At 40.8% G+C, this 21,514-nt stretch overlaps 1 protein-coding gene and 1 pseudogene across 3 annotated transcripts in view; both read left to right on the forward strand.

The window, feature by feature from the left end:
- Window positions 1-21,514, forward strand: part of STARD9 (StAR related lipid transfer domain containing 9) — a 133,836-nt gene that overhangs the window by 24,683 nt on the left and 87,639 nt on the right. The gene's annotated exons all lie outside the window — the stretch shown is intronic.
- Window positions 12,905-14,953, forward strand: LOC132489186 (importin subunit alpha-1-like; annotated as a pseudogene).

Raw genomic sequence — 21,514 nt, forward strand, 5'->3', positions numbered from 1 at the left:
CATAGAAGCATTTATGCACCAGAGAGAATGAATCTCTTAGGCATTCATCAGCTCTGTTAGGGTTTTTAGAGGCTCATTAACTACACTGCATTGAAAATCAGTCCCAGGTTCCTAACTGTCCAGGTTTGTGTCAGTGCATCTCTTGGTTGTCACCAGCAAGTAATTTTTGAGCTGAGTGCTCACCACTGTCGGGTCTCTCTTCGATCATCTAATTTTTTTGTCTTTTGCATACACTTTAGTAAGTGGCTGTGACAGCTCCAAGAAGCACCTTTGTTCCGGGGCTGTTGGCTAAGGCTGGAGTCATGCTTTGTTTATTTGGTTGAGGTGACTTGAGATGAGGGGCTGAGGCACAAGAAGCACCACAAGATGGGTGCGGTTAGAGGTCTTGTGGTTCTAACAGGCAGCTCTGTCTTCTGCAAACTACCAAGTCTTCAGGGAAGACTGGCAGAGGGAGCTGTGGCTCGAGGGAGGAAGGCCCCTGCCAGTGGGATGCATGAGGCAGATGCAATTCAGGTCAACGCAAAACTAATCTCTTTAACTAGACCTTGGATTGCTGAGAATGGTATAGGCTTAAGCTGGGCTGGCTGAGCTCAACTATGAAGTTAGAACTGTCTTGGGAGCTCAGCTTATTTGCTTCTCCAGCATTAAGTTTGGTCTCTAGAGACCCATTCAGACTAAACAATATTAAAAACAGGAAATTTGCTCCTAGCAGCATGGCTGCGGAAAACTTTTTCCACTTAGGCAGGAATGAGAGTTAAGAACAGGAACTCCATCCTCGGGGCCTGTTTTCTTCTTATATAGAAGTAGTATTAGCAACTCCAACAACTTGAAGCAACTTTGCCCTACTTGACTTCCCTTCAGAGTGCTGCCTGAGGGCATCCATTACAAAAGGTGGTAAAGAGCCCTCTTGAACACATTCAAAAATATGGAAACAGTGCTATGTGGAGGATGCTGACCTGGTGATGTATATCTTGGCTGAAGATCACGTGTGTGGAATTAATGCAGGCAGTGCTTAGGGGAGACCTGGAGAACAGCTATCGTTAATTTTATTCAGCACACATTTATGGTGTGTATTCTGGATTGGGTCCACGGGTTATGTATTCATTTATTCAGTCGGTGTTAACTGAGCGTGTACTCTGTGCGTCGTGTGTGGGGCCCTTAGGTGTGTGATGTGTGCGTCCCCTTCAGTACTGCAGGGGCCTGCTTGGGTTTGCTCGTGACGGTCAGCCCAGGGCATCCCTGAATCTGGGGGTTCAACTCCCGGGACTGCTGCTCTTTTGCATAATTTGCTGCTGAGGTTGGTGGGGGTGGACAGGGGACATTTTGGAAGAAGGGAGTAAGGACAAAGGAAGCTAACAGCTAGAGAGGAAATGCTCTTTTCTTCCTCCCCCGCTGTGATGGCACTCTGCCTAAACAGTCCAGCCTTGAGGAAGGCTTCTGAAGCCCTCAGTGAACAAACGTGAGCCAAGCCCTCGCTGTCACCCCACCCTTTGTTCACAACCCCCTCCTCTGGCTCAGTCGATGTGTCATGAACAAGCTTCTGCAGCAGAACAGCCTGTGTGGTGAAAAGATTCCTTAGCAGATGCGTGTCATTATTTTTGGCTGGTAAGGAGACAGAACTACTCTTTTTAAAACTTTTAAATTGAAATATACACACAGAAAAATTATATGTTCACACATTATAAGTGAACAGCTCAAATTTTCTACCCACTTGAACTTTTACAAGCTGAGCATACCCACATAACTAGCATCCAGATCGAGAAATAGCGCATTACCAGCACCTCAGAAGTCCCACTTGTGCTCTGTTAAAATACACTGTAAAGCTGTTTCCTGGGGCTTTTTTCCAGTGAATGCTCTGAGAGGCAAAGTAATGTCCCTGCCTAGCTAATCACTGAATTTAAGAGAGGGCAGGCAGGCCAAACACAGCCCTGCCAGCCTTTCTCCTCAGTCTTCCCTTCTTTTTCTGACTTGCAGCTGTCAGGATCCAATCACCCTCCTCGTGCATTCAGCCTGGGGCTGGTTTCTAGCTATAGAGATGCATTTTGGTTTGTTCTTTTTTTTTTTTTTTTTTTTTCTGGCTGTGCTGCATGGCATCCAGGATCCTAGTTCCCTGACCGGGGGTCAAACCCGTGCCCCCTGCATTGGAAGTGCAAGGTCTTAACCACTGGACCGCCAGGGAAGTCCCCATTTTAGTTTGTTCAGTGAATTTCTTTAGCAAAAAAATGTCATGGAGAGCATCTTCAAAATAGAGATTAGTGAGGTTTTAGTATGTGTGCTGTTTATCATCCCTTCTCAGTTTTGGTACTCTTCAGGTTGAGCATATGCCATATTTAATAGTTGTGTGTAGGATTGTATTACAGCCCAGCATTATGAGTTATTATCCACATGTAGGCAAAGCAACTGGCAAGCTTCCTGGGAGCCATGCCTGTGCTTGGGGTAACTCCATGCTTGATCATATGGCCCACATAGTAATGGAAGGTATATACATAAAAGGGAGCCAATAAGAAGAAAGATCATAGAGTTAGAATTTTGTAAACTGGTCAGAGTTTTAAAAAATCATCCATTATGCAATGTTGTTTTTGGTTTAGACTGTGGACTGTAGTATCACATTGCTTGGGTTTGAACCCCACCTCTGACATTTGCTAGCTGTATGACTCTGGGCAGCTTTCTGGACCTCTCTCTGATTTGGTTGCCTCACTTGTAAAATGAAGATGATAATATCTACTTCATGGGTTGTTGTGAGGAATAAATTATTAATGCAGGTAAAGTGCTTTGAATATTACCTGGTACATTTCAGTAGTGAATAAATTGTTGTTCTTGTCAATCTAGTGTCATGACAGATGTTAAAGTAACAGCTATCTGAACCTCTTTTTTTTTTAAATTAAATGCAAGTCAGTATGGAATTGAGATGGAATATAGAAATTTTCTTCTACAGAAATTTTCTTCACAGCCAACTTTGCACATGTTTATTTCATAACATGAGGACATATATCCACAGCCTGGGAAAGAAAATCTCACAATAAGTTTTTTAAAGCTTAGTCTTTGTTTCCTATAAATTCTCTCTATGGTAAGGTAGGACCACTGTAAGTTTCATTCTGCCGAGGTGGCTGAAGTTTTCCTTCTCAAAGTGAGGTTTCCAGATCAGCAGCATTGATGTTACCTGGGAACTTGTTAGAAATGCAAATTATTGAGCTGTACTTCAGACCTACTGAATCAAAAATTCTAGGGGGTGGAGCCCATCAAACTTTTTAAACAGCCCTCCAGGTGATTATGATGCATGCTAAAATCTGAGAACCACCACTGTACAAATTTTCTTCTATTTGTGGACAGTGGGGAGCATAGTCATAATTACAGGTCGGGGGAAGGATTAGAAGTTGGGAAACACCTATCTTAAATGAGCTAACTTCTTCCTAGTGTAATATTCTCTAGTTTACAAAGTGTTTTCACACGTATTGTCATCGTCCCATGTATTTGTCACAAAATTGTTGTGTTAGGTACCATTATTTCTACATTTTAGAAGGGTTGATAAAGACTGCTGTTACCTAATAAGTTGTAGGGTGGGAACTCTGTCATTTGGAGTCTCCTGAGTCCAAATCCTGGTCTCGTTCTGTAGCACTGTATAGCCTTTATGTCCTCAAGCTGTGAGTGGGCTGTTTTCAGTCTGGCTTCCTCAGTAACAGACCCTGAGATAACGAGTTATGTGGAAGTCATTTATTAGGACGTATTGCTGGAAAAGAAGTGGTAGGTAAGGTGGGGAACTGAGACCAGCAAGGGAAGGAGGAGGCCAAGCAACTCCACCGAGGTGCTCTGAAGACAGAGTATAGAGTTTTCCTAATCAAGAATGTCCCGAGTTTCCCTGTACCCATCAGTCATTGGTAAAAACTGCCTTCTAAAGAACATCTGGCTGTTATTCCTGTCTTGCCCCTAGGTTCTTCATATCAATTTCTTTTTTTTAAGATTCCATATATATGTGTTAGCATATGGTATTTGTTTTCCTCTTTATGACTTCACTCTGTATGACAGACTCTAGGTCCATCCACCTCACTACAAATAACTCAGTTTCGTTTCTTTTTATAGCTGAGTAATATTCCATTATATATATGTGCCACATCTTCTTTATCCATTCATCTGTCGATGGACACTTAGGTTGCTTCCACGTCCTGGCTATTGTAAATAGAGCTGCAGTGAACATTGTGGTACATGACTCTTTTTTTTTTTTTTTTTTTGTGGTACACAGGCCTCTCACTGTTGTGGCCTCTCCCGTTGCAGAGCACAGGCTCGAGACGTGCAGGCCCAGTGGCCATGGCTCACGGGCCCAGCTGCTCCGCAGCATGTGGGATCTTCCCGGACTGGGACACGAACCTGTGTCCCCTGCATTGGCAGGTGAACTCTCAACCACTGTGCCGCCAGGGAAGCCCACATGACCCTTTTTGAATTATGGTTTTCTCCAGGTATATGTCCAGTGTGGGATTGCTGGGTGGTATGGTAGTTCTATTTTTAGTTTTTTTAAGGAACCTCCATACTGTTCTCCATAGTGGCTGTATCAATTTATGTTCCCACCAACAGTGCAAGAGGGTTCCCTTTTCTCCACACCCTCTCCAGCATTTATTGTTTGTAGATTTTTTGATGATGGCCATTCTGACAGGTGTGAGGTCATTATAGTTTTGATTTGCATTTTTCTAATGATTAGTGTTGTTGAGCATTCTTTCATGTGTTTGTTGGCAATCTGTATATCTTCTTTGGAGAAATGTCTATTTATGTCTCTTCTGCCCATTTTTGGATTGGGTTGTTTGCTTTTTTGATATTGAGCTGCATGAGCTGCTTGTAAATTTTTGGAAATTAATCCTTTGTCAGTTGCTTCATTTGCAAATATTTTCTCCCATTCTGAGGGTTGTCTTTTTGTCTTGTTTATGGTTTCCTTTGCTGTGCAAAAGCTTTAAGTTTCATTAGGTCCCATTTGTTTATTTTTGGTTTTATTTCCATTCCTCTAGGAGGTGTGTCAAAAAGGATCTTGCTGAGATTTATGTCATAGAGTGTTCTGCCTGTGTTTTCCTCTAAGAGTTTGATAGTTTTGGGCCTTACATTTAGGTCTTTAATCCATTTTGAGTTTATTTTTGTGTTTGGTGTTAGGGAGTGTTCTAATTTCATTCTTTTACATGTAGCTGTCCAGTTTTCCGAGCACCACTTGAGGACACGGGGAGTGGGAAGGGTAAACTGGGATGAAGTGAGAGCGTGGCATGGACATATATACACTACCAAATGTAAACTAGATAGCTAGTGGGAAGCAGCTTCATAGCACAGGGAGATCAGCTCGGTGCTTTGTGACCACCTAGAGGGGTGGGATGGGGGGGGTGGGAGGGAGGGAGACGCAAGAGGGAGGAGATATGGGGATATATGTATATGTATAGCTGATTCACTTTGTTATAAAACAGAAACTAACACACCATTGTAAAGCAATTATACTCCAATAAAGATGTTAAAAATAAAGAAAGAAAGAACATCTGGCTCTTAAAAGGCATTTCAGTAACCTGAGGGCAGTCGTCCAAGAAAAACAGATAAAGAGACACAGATACTGACTGTTGGAAGTTAAAGCACACCCACTGGCTGGTGCACATGAAAATAGTAAAGGAATCCAAGAGTATATACGTGTAGAACATTAACAGCACCTGCTATACCATCAAAGCTGGTCCAGAAGACTGCAGTAGGGAGCTAAGGAATTCTGAAATACATGCTGGTTTTGGAGAGGGCTGTGGAAAAACCACTCTGTGTATCCTGTCCCTAAACCTCCTGGGAGAGCTCTGCCCCCAACACAGCTTCTGCTTATGTCCTGTGGTCAGTAAACACTCAGTCTACTGTATTCTCTACATCTACCAGTATGGGCATTAAGAATTGATACTCAGAATGATGACCTCAAGTCCTGCCATTGCCAAATCCTTAGACACTAAGGAAGAGTATACCGAACACTTTGAAATTTTAATGTAAATGAAGTTGACAGTGGTTCCTGGCTAACCAGTATATCAGAAATGTGTTTTTAATATGAAAATCGCATTTTGTGATCATCTAGGTCAAAGTAACTTAACCATTGCTATGTGATAGTCACTCATGCTGCTCACTCAGTATTCCTGGCTTTTCATCTTCTGTTGCGTGATAGAATTTCACTTCCTGGTCCCATTGTGTGAGGGGAGGGGGGCCATATTATGAGCTCTATCCAGTATATTTTAAGGAGAAATGATGTCTGAGCCTTCAGTTGCTGGAGTATGACCTTCCAAAGCCCTCTTTCCTTCTGGCACCAAGATCAGTAATGTTGAAGATAGGTAGTTCTGTCAGAGAAGCTACAACCATCAAGACTCCCTACTGACCCACAGGTAGCATGAGCCAGAAATAAACTTTTGTTGTTTTAAGCTACTGTGCTTTAGAGGTTTGCTACAATAGCCTAAGCTAACCTAAGCTTGTCTTGACTGATGACTCTTCAGTGTTGATCTTATTGAGTGACTTTAACTTTGGTACAATATCAGTTATTGTAAGAAAATGGGTCGGGACTTCCTGGTGGTGGTGCAGTGGTTAAGAATCTGCCTGCCAATGCAGGGGACATGGGTTCGATTCCTGGTCAGGGAAGATCCCACATGCTGCGGAGCAACTAAGCCCGTGCGCCACAACTACTGAGCCTGCACTCTAGAGCCCGCGAGCCACAACTACTGAGCTTGCCTGGTGCAACTACTGAAGCCTGCATGCCTAGAGCCTGTGCTCTACAACGAGAGAAGCCACTGCAGTGAGAAGCCCGTGAACCATAACAACACCACAATGAAGAGTAGCCCCTGCTCGCCACAGCTAGAGAAAGCCTGCACACAGCAACAAATACCCAACGCAGACAATAAATAAATAAATAAGAAAATGGGTCTAGGTGATCTGTCCATATACTTTCACTTTATTTTCAATGATAAATGATTTTAATGTATTTCAAAGGATTAGAAGGCCTTTCATGTATGTAGGACGCTCTTTAGTTTTGCTTTGTTTCTTTTTCCACTTGGAACCTTCAAACCCACTTATATTTTTGAAGAAGTTGGCTCTAAAAAGGACTTTTGCCTTACAACTGTGGGCCATATCTGTCTACCACCTGACTTAGTGAAGTTTTATTGGAACATAGCCATGCCCATTTGTTTATGTAGTGTTTATGGATGCTTTTGTACAAAAAGGCAGAGTTGAGTAGTTGTGACAGAGACTCTGTGGCCCATAAAGCCTAATATATTTGCTGTATGGCTCATAATAGAAAAAAATTTTCTAACTGTCTCACAGATCCTTAATTATTAGGAATGGAAAGATTCCCAGATGATTTGCCTGAATTGCTGCAGATATCCTAGCTCTTGGAAGTTCTATCTGATGGAGTGAAGGCCTTCTCCTGGATCTTCAATGTCCCTTTATTTTATATACTACCCTAAAAGCAGTGAAACAGCTTATCCCTCTTGGATTCTGCCTATGGATAAGCAAAGACTCCCTCACGCCTGATAATCAAACCATTTTTCCATATTGCCACCCTCGTTGTCTTTGTCCAGACCAGCTGCTGGGCAAACTGCTAACAAGTCCACTTTGTCATGTGACTGCTGCTCAGTGATTCGGCTTTGTGCTTGTTGCTGTTGACAGTTGTACCTGCCATTTTGATAGGGCTTTTTTTTTTTTTTTTTAAACATCTTTATTGGAGTATAATTGCTTTACAGTGGTGTGTTAGTTTCTGCTTTATAACAAAGTGAATCAGTTATACATATGCATATGTTCCCATATCTCATCCCTCTTGCGTCTCCCTCCCTCCCACCCTCCCTATCCCACCCCTCTAGGTGGTCACAAAGCACCGAGCTGATTTTCCTGTGCTATGCGGCTGCTTCCCACTAGCTATCTATTTAACGTTTGGTAGTGTATATATGTCCATGTCACTCTCTCACTTTGTCACAGCTTACCCTTCCCCCTCCCCATATCCTCAAGTCCATTCTCTAGTAGGTCTGTGTCTTTATTCCCGTCTTACCCTTAGGTTCTTCATGACCTTTTTTTTTTTTTCTTAGATTCCATATATATGTGTTAGCATACGGTATTTGTTTTTCTCTTTCTGACTTACTTCACTCTGTATGACAGACTCTAGGTCCATCCACCTCATTACAAATACATCAATTTTGTTTCTTTTTATGGCTGAGTAATATTCCATTGTATATATGTGCCACATCTTCTTTATCCATTCATCCGATGATGGACACTTACGTTGCTTCCATGTCCTGGCTATTGTAAATAGAGCTACAGTGAACATTTTGGTACATGACTCTTTTTGAATTATGGTTTTCTCAGGGTATAGGCCCAGTACTGGGATTGCGGGGTCGTATGGTAGTTCTATTTTTAGTTTTTCAAGGAACCTCCATACAGTTCTCCATGGTGGCTGTATCAATTTACATCCCCACCAACAGTGCAATAGGGTTCCCTTTTCTCCACACCCTCTCCAGCATTTATATGGTACTGGCACAAAAACAGAAATATAGATCAATGGAACAGGATAGAAAGCCCAGAGATAACCCCACACACATATGGTCACCTTATCTTTGATAAAGGAGGCAAGAATATACAGTGGAGAAAAGACAGCCTCTTCAATAAGTGGTGCTGGGAAAACTGGACAGGTACATGTAAAAGTATGAAATTAGAACACTCCCTGACACCATACACAAAAATAAACTCAAAATGGATTAAAGTCCTAAATGTAAAGCCAGACACTATCAAACTCCTAGAGGAAAACATATGCAGAACACTCTATGACATAAATCACAGCAAGATCCTTTTGGACCCACCTCCTAGAGAAATAAAAACAAAAATAAACAAATGGGACCTAATGAAACTTCAAAGCTTTTGCACAGCAAAAGAAACCATAAACAAGACGAACAGACCACCCTCATAATTGGAGAAAATATTTGCAAATGAAGCAACTGACAAAGGTTTTATCTCCCAAATTTAGAAGCAGCTCATGCAGCTCAATATCAAAGAAACAAACAACCCAATCTAAAAATGGGCAAAAGACCTAAATAGACATTTCTCCAAAGAAGATATACAGATTGCCGGCAAACACATGAAAGGATGCTCAACATCACTAATCATTAGAGAAATGCAAATCAAAACTACATTGAGGTATCACCTCACACCGGTCAGAATGGCCATCATCAGAAAATCTCCAACAAGATTTATATGGGTGAACCAGTTGTGGTATATCCATACAATGTCATATCATACAGCAGTAGAAGGATAGAATTATGAGGAATGCAACAAGGATGAATCTCAGAAACACTATGCTGAGAAAAAAGCTAGACACACAAGAGTATATACTTTATGTTTCTGTTTATATGACTTTCTAGAAAAGGAAAAATGAATCTATGGCGACAGAAAACATATCAGCAGTTGCCTGTATCAAATATGGAGTAGAGAGTGACTGCAAAGAGGCAAGGGAAAACTGCAAAGGGGGGTAATAGGAAAATTGTCTACCTTGATGGAAACAGAGTTACAAAATATTTACATTTGTCAAAATTCATTAAAGTGGACATTCAAGTTAGTATATTTTTTATATTATACCACAATATATTTCTTTTAATAAAATAATTATGAAGAGTAGGTAAGTGGGCAAAGGACCTGAACGCCAGCTTTAGCTATGTTAGAGCTGTAAAATCAAAAAAAGATCAAGTTGCCCCTAATTTAAAAACCAAGAAAATGCATAGAAGTTGAGGAATAGAGATTTTAACTTATTTTAAGAGTGAGTTTTCTAACAATTAGAGCTTCCTAAAAATGAAATAAACTTATTTTGAGTTGGCAATTTCTTTCTCAGTGAGGACATTCAAGTACAAGATGACAATCATTTTTCAGGTATGTTGTAGAAGTGCCTTAGAGATTGAAATTTGCATTAACCAATATTTAAGATGATTCAGTAACATCAGAAAATATGCTATATTTACATATGCTCTTTTATGGTAGAGTTCTGTCTATAATGTTTTCTAAAATATCCTTTGAATTAATATTTCAATAGTAGTCTCCAGTGCTGCAAATGTAGGCCAGAAAGTTAGATCTGTGCACAGTCTATTTTTTAAGAAGCTTGTAATTTTCTGAATATGACAGGTTCATGCATGACGTCCTCCTCTAGATGCTGTGCCATTAAGAAATCTCACTGATTATAATAGGTGATCATCTATGATGGATAATAAATATGCTTGTGCATTTTCAATCACAAATCCATGTCTTGCACACTGAAATGATTTTACTTGTTGCTTGATCACGGGGACTTCTTCCTCTGAATAAATAAGACTTGACTTTGCCTCTTTATGCAGTCATCTGTTCACAGTTCTGCCTCTCTCCAGTAGACTGTGTCTCCTATAGCAAGTCTCAGTTTTTTCTTAAATGCAGTAGAAGGCCCTTCACACTCTATTTGTCAGCTTGGCTTCAGGTTTCATATTGTTGGATGCTAAGGAAGCAACAGTGGTGGAAGTTTTGCTCATCATAAAGCTTTAACAGTGAGTAGAAGGTATCTTGGTGTCTTGGGTGTGGGAAGATATGCTAACAACCAGTGATAGATCCGTTGTAAAATTTGGAACTGTTCCTTTGGTATTAAATTTCACTTAAGACCTGTGCTTCTGGACAGGATGGAGTAATAGGAACTGGATTTACTCTCCTGGCTTAAACTGCTTGAACAAAGTAGCTTCAGGTGCTTCCACTTTTGAAGCTGGATAAATATCAGACAGGAACGAAGTTCACTTTAGTTTGGTCCAGGAAGAAAAAAGATTCACAGCTCTTTTAGGACCTGCACCTGAGAGACGAGCCCCCAAAAGCCCTAACTTTGAAAACCAACAGGGCTCACATCTTCAGACGCAGAGCTGTAGCTATCTGATAGGGCTTTTTCAAGCTGCATGGGAGAGAGGTGATCAGGTTGTCTCACACGATGGGTCATGAATGTGAGGCTATGTGAGGAAATAAGGAAACTGTCCACAGTCACACAGCCAGGCCACATGACAGTGGAACGTTATTCATTACTGCTCAGAATTCAGCAGTAACTGTAGGAGGACAACAGCAGCTCTCTGTCTCGCATTCAGAGCTCCCCAAGAGTTGATCGTGTCCGTTAATCTTTATCCAATTTGGCACACCCTTATTAGCATTCTTGTTTGGGGTCATGTAATGGTTGACAGTCTCTCTTTTGCCCATACTTGCTTTGCTTGGGGCCCAGTCAGATGGGGCCTAGAAAACAGGGTTAAATGACATAAAACGTGGCAGATTATGATCAAGGAATCACTTGTGGTTGTCTTCTCAGAAGTGGCTGTGGGAATGGCAAGTCTTTAGATTCTATTCCAATAAATCCATCTTTTCTCATAGGATCCTGTATAAGGAATCTGTCTTTTTGCAAGGAGGAGGGAAGCATTAGAGCTAGAAACCCATCTATCTGTCCTGTGAATTCCTTGCTTATGTCCAGAGAGTATGAAAGCCACATATGGGACCTACCAGATGGCACATGCCACTTGGACAGTTGTTCATGGGAACATTCCTTAGCAAAAAAGCATTGTTAGAAATAGCAAAATCTTGTATAAACAAAGATATGTGTTTTGGTGATCTCAAAGCTCAGTTTTTCTGATTCCTTCAGTAATCAGAGGCTTAAACTAAGAATGTGAATTTATGTTTCTCTGTGTGGTATGTGTATCTATTACCTCTGATTGTTTGCTGCTATGTGCAATTTTCTTTTTCTTTTTTTTGAGGTTTTTTTTTTAAATTTATTTTTGGCTGCGTTGGGTCTTTGTTGCTGTGTGCGGGCTTTCTCTAGTTGCAGTGAGTGGGGACTACTCTTCGTTGCAGTGCGCGGGCTTCTCATTGCGATGGCTTCTCTTGTTGCGGAGCATGGGCTCTAGGCGCGTGGGCTTCAGTAGCTGTAGCTCACGGGCTCTAGAGTGCAGGCTTAGTAGTCATGGCACACGGGCTTAGTTGCTGCGTGGCATGTGGGATCTTCCCAGACCAGAGGTTGAACCCGTGTCCCCTGCATTGGCAGGCAGATTCTTAACCACTGCGCCACCAGGGAAGTCCCTCTTTTTCTTTACTTTTTTTCTTTTCAGAAAAAGAAGCCCTAGACAAATAGACAGGGATTTCTATTTTTATCTTTTGATAAAGGTAATAAGAGTTGCATTCAGTAGAGAGGGCATATTTTAGGGTCTGAAACCAGAGGGACCCTAGACTTTCCTCTTTGACACCCCATCTCCTTCCTAGATGAAAGGTGGTGAAGTATAGTGATTAAAAATATGGTTTATTTTCCAGTTTCACAGATTACTGGCTGTGATCCTGGGCTAGTCCCTTTATCTCTCTGTGCTTCACTTATCTCATCTGTAAAATGGGGATAATGATACCTACCTCAGAGTTGTTGTGAGGACTAAATGAGTAAGTAAATATAAAACACTTAGAACAGTGCTTCGCAGATAATAAATGCTACATAAGTGTTGTTATTATTATTATCATTATCTTCTCTGATACCTGATCACCATCTTATCCAGCACACAATAATTTCTCCAATCCCTTTTCTATTCACAACAAAGTATCCTTCTGTCCTTCCTAGTAGCATGTGCATTTTAATAGGGACACTGTGAAGTTACAGCAAACTCAGATGAATTACTCTAATGGAGAGAATTTCTAGTATTCTACAGGGTGGTGGGGAAAATCATTTGGGGCACATCGTGGCAAGAGGTTGAAGAATCAGGGGAAATCACATGCTTAGAGCATATCTAGAAAGAAGAGACTTGAATATGTCTCAGCTTACTTCCATTTCTAACCCCAAGTTTTCTTAAGTCAAGAAGCTATAGGGTCTGCACAGCCTCCTGTGGAAACCTGAGCTGGCTCTGTAGCTTTCTCCCTGTGTCTCATAACCATGTCGAGCAACAGGAATGCTAACTCACCAGCTGCCTGCCTTAACAGATTCAAGGGCATGATAGTACAGAAATGAGGCCGCACTGAATACTGGTTAATGTGGAGCTGAGGAAAGCTAATAAGCTAAGAAGGATGACCAGGTGCTGAAAAGGAGAAATGTAAGGTTGCTTCCTGAGGCTGCTGCTTCTCCACTGCAAGAAAACCAGAACAACCAGGGCACTGTAAATTGGTCTGTTGATGATACTGTCAAAGGCATCAAGAGGAACAATTTGGAAAGCCAGCTCCAAGCAACTCAAGCTGCTGGGAAACTGCCTTCTAGGAAAAACAGCCCCCCGTAGACAACATAATCTGGGCTGGTTTGATTCCAAAATTTGTGTCCTTCTTGGGCAGAACTGACTTTAGTCCCATTCAGTTTGAATCTGCTTGGGTGCTCATTAACATTGCCTCTAGGACGTCAGAAGAGACTGAGGCTGGGACTTCCCTGGTGGTCCAGTGGGTAAGACTCCACACTCCCAGTGCAGGGGGCCCAGGTTCGATCCCTGGTTGGGGAACTAGAGCCTACATGCATGTCGCAACTAAAGATCCCGCATGCCGCATCTAAGACCCGGCGCAGCATACATGCATAAATCAATCAATCAGAACAGGCTGGGATATAGAAGATGTGGCACATATATACAATGGAATATTAGCCATAAAAAGAAACGAAATTGAGTTATTTGTAGTGAGGTGGATGGACCTAGAGTCTGTCATACAGAATGAAGTAAGTCAGAAAGAGGAAAAACAAATACCGTATGCTAACACATATATATAGAATCTAAAAAAAAAATGGTACTAGGAGAACCTAGGAGCAGGACAGGAATAAAGACGCAGACGTAGAGAATGGACTTGAGTACAAAGGGAGGGGGAAGGGTAAGCTGGGACTAAGTGAGAGAGTGGCATGGACATATATACACTACCAAACGTAAAATAGATAGCTAGTGGGAAGCAGCTGCATAGTACAGGGAGATCAGCTCGGTGCTTTGTGACCACCTAGAGGGGTGGGATAGGGAGGGTGGGAGGGAGACGCAAGAGGGAGGAGATATGGGGATATATGTATACGTATAGCTGATTCACTTTGTTATACGGCAGAAACTAACACACCATTGTAAAGCAATTATACTCCAATAAAGATGTTAAAAAAACAGAAAAAAGAAAAACAGACTGGGGCTGTGCTGTCCCAGCATTCATTTCTCTGCTGGCATCTCCCCATGCTTATATCAGTGAACAAGCTGTATGGGCTCTCGGAAACATTGCAGGTGATGGTTCAGTTTTTTTTGACTTGGCTATCAAGTGTGGTGCAGTTGATCCACTGTTGGCTTTTCTTGCAGTTCCTAATGTGGCATCTTTAGCATGTGGTTACTTGTAGCACCTTACCTGGACACTTTCAAACCTTTGTTGGAATAAGAATCCTGCATCCCTGTTAGATGCTGTTGAGCAAATTCTTCCTACTTTAGTTCTTCTCCTGTATCATGATGTCCAGAAGTATTAGCAGATACATGGACAATATCAAATATCATAGCTGGCCACCATCACCAGATACAGTGAGTTGTGAATCATGTTGGTGTTCTAAGGCAGACTTTAAGACACAAAAGGAAGCTTTATGGGCTGTGACCAACTAGAAAAGTTGTGGAACAGTTGAACAGATTGTGTAACAGATTGTTCATTGTGCATAATAGAATTGTTGATGAACCTCTGAACTGTGAAAGATACCAAAATTACCATGGTTATTCTGGATGCCATTTCAGGTATCTTCCAGGCTTCTGAGAAACTAGGTGAAACTGAGAAACTTAGTATAATTGAAGAATGTAGAGGTCTGGACAAAACTGAAGCTCTATAAAACCATGAAAATGAGTCTGTGTACAAAGTTTCATTAAGTTTGATTGAGAAGTGCTTCCCTGTGGAGGAACAAGAATATCAAAGTGTTGTGCCAGAAACTGCCTCTGAAGGCTGTACATCCCAAGTTCCGGATGGCATTCTGGAACCACTTTTAGATTGTACAACTAAAGCATAAGTTTATTATACCAAACGTGTACTATGTTTGGTATAAGTTTGTCTTACTGTTTCTCTAAGAGCTCTTTAAATGTGGTTTGCTATGGTAAAACCACTATTTACAAGGAAACTATACTTGAACAGTTCCAAACTGTGCATATTGTATGAAGCTTCTCCTCTCAATGGGTTTCTTAATTTCAGTGTGGAATTTCATATCTTGCAGTGTCCTATAAAAAGATTATTTCACCCTTTGCTTCAAAAAAAAAAAAAAAAAAGCAGCAGCAGCTGTGGGTCAGCAGGCAGTCAGGGCCTAGAGGGTTCAGGGGAGGCCTCAGGCTTTGTTGCAGTTCTGATAGAGGAATTTAGACTTTATACTTTGGAGTGTCTAGAGGTAAGGGTCATATTCTATAAAAATAAAAACACCAGTAATAAGGATATATGGTCAAGGATATTTATTGAACCATTTTGAGTAGCGATAAAATAGTAGAAACAAGTGAGTGCCCATTTATAGGGGAATGATTGACTCAATTTTGGTACATATACATAGTGAAATATATTGCAGATGCCTTAGAAGAATTCAAAACCCATAAATATGTGAGTGAGCATGTGTGCATTTATGGTTATGACTGTGGGAAGAACAAGAAATGATGCCAGTTGTTAACATCTTACCCGCAGGTGGGGGTTAATGTATGAGGGAGGAAAAGAGGAAGGGAAAAGAGGGGTGGCAAATCAAAAGGAAATAAAATGAAGCATTTCCCCCGCAGCATGCATGATAGCCCAATTATTTTATTTATTTATTTATTTATTTGGCTGCATTGGGTCTTAGTTGCAGCACGCAGCATCTCTCGTTGCGGTGCGCAGGCTTCTCTTTAGCTGTGGTGCGTGGGCTCCAGAGAGTGCGGGCTCAGTAGTTGGCGGTGCATGGGCTTAGTTGCCCTGTGGCATGTGGGATCTTAGGTCCCCAACCAGGGATCGAACCCACCTCCCCTTCATTGGAAGGCGGATTCTTAACCACTGGACTGCCAAGGAAGTCCCCCAATTATTTTAAATTGTGTTTGTGTAACTGTGGATTTGTGTATGCATGAAAAAAGGAAGAGTTGTATCTATGGGAAATAACCTGTATGTTCATGCTATGTTATGTGATAAAAAGCAAGTTGCAGGTTGACGTGCATTATATGTGTCTATTTCAATGAAAATAAAGAAAAACGAAGAATGGTACATCCTTATATATGTGGAGAAAGGTATGGAAGGACATACCTGTTGGTTATATCCTTCTTTCCGTCAGTACCTGAAGGGGACCTGTTGGATACTTAAATGAGTAGGATTCGGGGTTGAGGTAGGGATGGAAGTTTAGTTTTTTCTTCATGCATTGTATTTTTTCAGTTGGTACAAAAAATGGGTGTTCTTTGTAGTTTGAAAAACAGCAAAGAAAGAAAAAAATGTAATCTTGTCTGTCTCTAATAAGGCTTCAAATTCTGGTCATTTAATAATAGCAATATGGGTGAAATTTGGGGGTGAGATTATAATTCTCTTCATGTGCAAATGAAAAGGTTAATGGAGCAAAAAGACTCCAAAAGTGATTAACAAATGGCAGAAGGATCAGATTTTATTGTTTTTGACCAAAGGCTATAACAAAATTTTACTGAGACTGCTATTTAGAAATACTCAAAGGAGACTTGGTAAAGTTTCTCCCAGTGTGAAGCAAAACAACAGGAAGTAAGGAAACCTTGAAGAACAATTTAAAATTGTAGGGTAATAGCTTAGTGTTCAACAGATAAGATTTGCTTTTCCTGATAAGTCTGGTGAACAGTTATTTTGCTAGTGGCAGAATATCACAGTGGTTAAAAGCAAGAGCTTTGTTTAGAGGTACTTACTACCCATGGGACGTCAATTTTCTCATGTGAACATTAGAGAACTTTGATAATATTAACTACCCTCATAGATGTATTGTGAGGATTAAATGGATTAATAACATTTAAGGTGCTGAGAGCCTAACACAAAATAATTGCTTAGTAAATGTTACTAGCTATATGAATCTAAAACTCTGGTTTTTGAAAAAGCACTTTTAGAAAAAATTGTAAACTTTTTTTTTTTTTTTTTGCGGTATGCGGGCCTCTCACTGTTGTGGCCTCTTCCGCTGCGGAGCACAGGCTCCGGACGCACAGGCTCAGCGGCCGTGGCTCACGGGCCCAGCCGCTTCGTGGCGTGTGGGATCTTCCTGGACCAGGGCACGAACCCGCGTCCCCTGCATCGGCAGGCAGACTCTCAACCACTGCACCACCAGGGAAGCCCTGTAGACTTTTTAATGATGGCCATTCTGACCGGTGAGAAGTGGTACTTCATTGTAGTTTTGATTTGCATTTCTCTAATAATTAGTGATGTTTAGCATCTTTTCATGTGCCTCTTGGCCATCTGTATTTCTTCTTTGGAGAAATGTCTCTTTAAGTTTTCTGCCCACTTTTGGATTGGGTTGTTTGTTTTTTTGTTGTTGAGTTGTATGAACTGTTTGTTGAATAAAGCACTTCTGTTGAAGTATTCATTGTGCAAAATAATCCTAACAATCATCCTTAAACAATAGGACTAGTGCAAAGCACAGTATTTTGCTTTAGTAGGCACTTTACAAATATTGGTTGAGTAAACAATTTCATATGGTTTTTTTAGAGTCTCTGTTTAGATTAATATCATTTCACATATTTATATTTTTCAAAAATTTAAAAGGAAAAGTACATATATAGGGTAATAATTTGGGTGCATCTTAGTTAATGGATTCAAGAATAAAACAGATTCCTATGTACTTAAATATAGACAGCTTTCAGTAGGGAAATATGAGGGTACTAATTTGTATTTTAGAAAATTATTATGAAGGAGAGGATTCTGGGAAGAAAGCAGGAGTCTGTCTTCCCACCTAGATAACAATTGCACTGGCAGAATCCATCTTAAGTAACTGTTTTTCAACCCTGGGGTCTATTGAAGACTTGCCACTTCCAGAGGAAGACTTGGAGGACAAATTGAAATTAATTTCATCTCTTAACATAGTAGCAGCCACCCATTCCCTGTTCCCAGCCAAGTGGCAGGCAGCTGTGCACTGGTCCTGGAGCATCTTGCCCGTAGCTTGCAGAAGTCAGTGTGGGCAAAAAGGACCCTGTTTTCCAAATATCAGGAATCTGCTCTGATTGCTAATTGCTGCTTCTGATCACAGAGGTGCAGACAAAGAGGGAGGCAGCCATTGTCGTTGCACCTTTTTCCAAGTCCCTCCCCATCCTGCTGAAGTGACTTCCAGAGGATTTAAAGGGCCAGCACCCCTTCTCCCCACCCCCACCACACTTCATTTTTCTCTTTTTCTCCTTTTGGGAGCCAGATATTTATGACCAGGGCATTCAAAAACAACAAAACACACAGGGAAAATTAAAAAGTGACCAGACATGCCCAGGGAAAGGCTCAGAAAAGACCTGAGAATACTTTAGCTTTACACCTCTGTCTGATCCTCAGCACAGAGACAGCCTACAACAATCAAAAATACAAAAACAATAAATGAAAAGAATAACAAGAGATAGCATATGCTGGAGAAAGGAAAGAATCTGATTTCCAGAGTTACTACGTTATTAGATTCAAATGTCCAGTTTTCAACAAAAAAATCACAATACAAAGAAACATGAAAGTATGGCCCATGTAAAGGAAAAAATTAATCAACAGAAACCACCCCTGAGAAGGACCTAAAGGCAGATACACTAGACAGAGACTTTTAACTGTCCTAAAAATGCTCAAAGAACTAAAGGAAGATATGGAGAAATAAAAATATGTATGAATAAACAATAAAACAATGTATGAATGTATTCATACATTCATGTATGTATGTATGAAACAATGTATGAATAAAAACCATATGATCACTTCAATACATGCAGAAAAAGCTGTTAACAAAATTCAACATCCATTTATGATAAAAACTCTCCACAAAGTGGGTATAGAGGGAACATACCTCAACATAATAAAGGCTATATATGACAAGCTCACCACTAACCTCATACTCAGTGGTGAAAACCTGAAGCATTTCCTTTGAGATCAGCAACAAGACAAGGATGCCCACTCTTGCCACTTTTATTCAACACAGTATTGGAAGTCCTAGCCACAGCAATCAGACAAGAAAAAGAAATAAAAGGAATCTAAATTGGAAAGGAAGAAGTAAAACAGTCACTGGTTGCAGATGACATGGTACTGTACATAGAAAATCCTAAAGATGCCGCCAGAAAACTACTAGAGCTCATCAATGAATTTGGTAAAGGTGCAGGACACAAAATTAAAATACAGAAATCTGTTGCATTTCTATACACTAACAACAAGCTATCAGAAAGAGAAGTTAAGAAAAAAATCCCATTTACCATCACTTCAAAAAGAATGAAATAACTAGGAGAAAACCTAATGAAGAAGGTATTGGGGGGCTTCCCTGGTGGTGCAGTGGTTAAGAGTCCACCTGCCAACACAGGGGACATGGGTTCGAGCTCTGGTCCGGGAAGATCCCACATACCATGGAGCAACTAAGCCCGTATGCCACAACTACAGAGCCTGCGCTCTAGAGCCCGTGAGCCACAACTACTGAAGCCCATGCACCTAGAGCTCATGCTCCACAGCAAGAGAAGCCACTGCCATGAGAGGCCTGCGCACCGCAATGAAGAGTAGCTCCCACGCTCTGCAACTAGAGAAAAACGCACGCAACAGCAAAGACCCAATGCAGCCAAAAATAAATAAAATAAATAAATTTATTTAAAAAATAAATTAAAGAAGGTATTGGGTTGGCCAAAAAATGCCTTCGGTTTTTAATTAAAAATAAAAGGCACATTTTTCATTTTCACCAAGAACTTTATTGAACAACATATTCACCCTTTTGTTCCACTACCTTCTGCCATTTTTCAGGCAACTTCATTATTCTCTCTTCCCAAAACTTTTTATCTTTTTGAGAAAAGAGCTAGTCCAGGTGCCTTTTACAGTCTTCCAGGGAATGGAAATTTTTTCCATTAAGAGAATTTCTTAAAGACCTAAATAAGTGGAAATCCAAAGATGCCCAAATGTCTGGTGAGTACCATGGATGAATCAGAACTTCCCAGCCAAGCTGTAATAGTTTTTGCCTGGTCATCAAAGAAACATGTTGTGTTGCATTATCCTGATGGAAGATTATGCATTTTCTCTTGACTAATTCTGGACGCTTTTCGTCGAGTGCTGCTTTCATTTGGTCTAATTAGGAGCAGTACTTGTTGAAATTAATCATTTTGTTTTCTGGAAGGAGCTTATAATAGAGGACTCCCTTCCAATCCCACCATATACACAACATCACCTTCTTTGGATGAAGACCGGCCTTTGGTGTGGTTGGTGGTGGTTCATTTTGCTTGCCCCACAATCTCTTCTGTTCCACATTATTGTATCTTCTGTATCCACTTTTCATTGCCTGTCACAATTTGTTTTAAAAACAGAACGTTTTCATTAAGTTTAAGTAGAGAATTGCATGTGGAAGTATGGTGAAGAAGGTTTTTTCCGCTTAACTTACGTAGAATCCAAACATCAAAGTAATTAACATAACCAAGCTGGTGCAAATGATTTGCAGCGCTTGATTTAGATATTTTGAGTATTTCGGCTACCTCCCACGTGGTATAACATTGATTGTTCTCAGTTAATATCTTTATTTGATCGCTATCAACTTCACCTGGTCTAGCCTATCTTGGACCATTGTCCAGCGAGAAATCTCCAGCACGAAACTTCTCAAACGACTTTTTTTTTTTCCCGGTTGTGTTGGATCTTCATTGCTGTGCATGGGCTTTCTCTAGTTGTGGTGAGTGGGGGCTACTCTTTGTTGTGGTGCGCGGGCTTCTCGTTGCGATGGCTTCTCTTGTTTTGGAGCACGGGCTCTAGGCATGTGGGCTTCAGTAGTTGTGGCTTGCGGGCTTAGTAGTTGTGGCTCACAGGCTTTAGAGCACAAGCTCAGTAGTTGTGGCACATGGGCTTAGTTGCTCCACAGTATGTGGGATCTTCCCAGACCAGGACTCAAACCCATGTCCCCTGCATTGGCAGGTGTATTCTTAACCACTGCGCCACCAGGGAAGCCTGCAAACCACTTTTGACACATTTGATCAGTCATAGCACTTTCTCCGTACACTGCACAAATCTTTTTTTTTTTTTTGTATTTCGGTTGCATTTTTACCTTGCTTGAAATAATAAAGCATAACATGCCAAAAATGTTGCTTTTTTCTTCCATCTTCAATATTAAAATGGCTACACAAAAATTCACCAATTTGGATGTCTTTTTCAAATGCACTGATATGACAGCTGTCACATACAATCTAACAAAATTGTTTCGAATGAAGTTAAATACAACCAAGTGCTACAAGAGCTATCTTATGGAAAAAAACAAATGAAACTTTTGGCCAACCCAATGAAAGGCCTGTACTTGGAAAGCTATAAGACACTGCTGAAAGAAATTGAAGATGACACAAACAGGTGGAAAGATATACCATGTTCATGGTTTGGAAGAATTAATATTGTTAAAATGGCCCTACTACCCAAGGCAGTCTATAGAGTCAACGCAATCCCTATC

The sequence above is a fragment of the Mesoplodon densirostris genome, chromosome 4, assembly GCF_025265405.1.
Source record: "Mesoplodon densirostris isolate mMesDen1 chromosome 4, mMesDen1 primary haplotype, whole genome shotgun sequence".
In the NCBI taxonomy this organism is placed as follows: domain Eukaryota; kingdom Metazoa; phylum Chordata; class Mammalia; order Artiodactyla; family Ziphiidae; genus Mesoplodon; species Mesoplodon densirostris.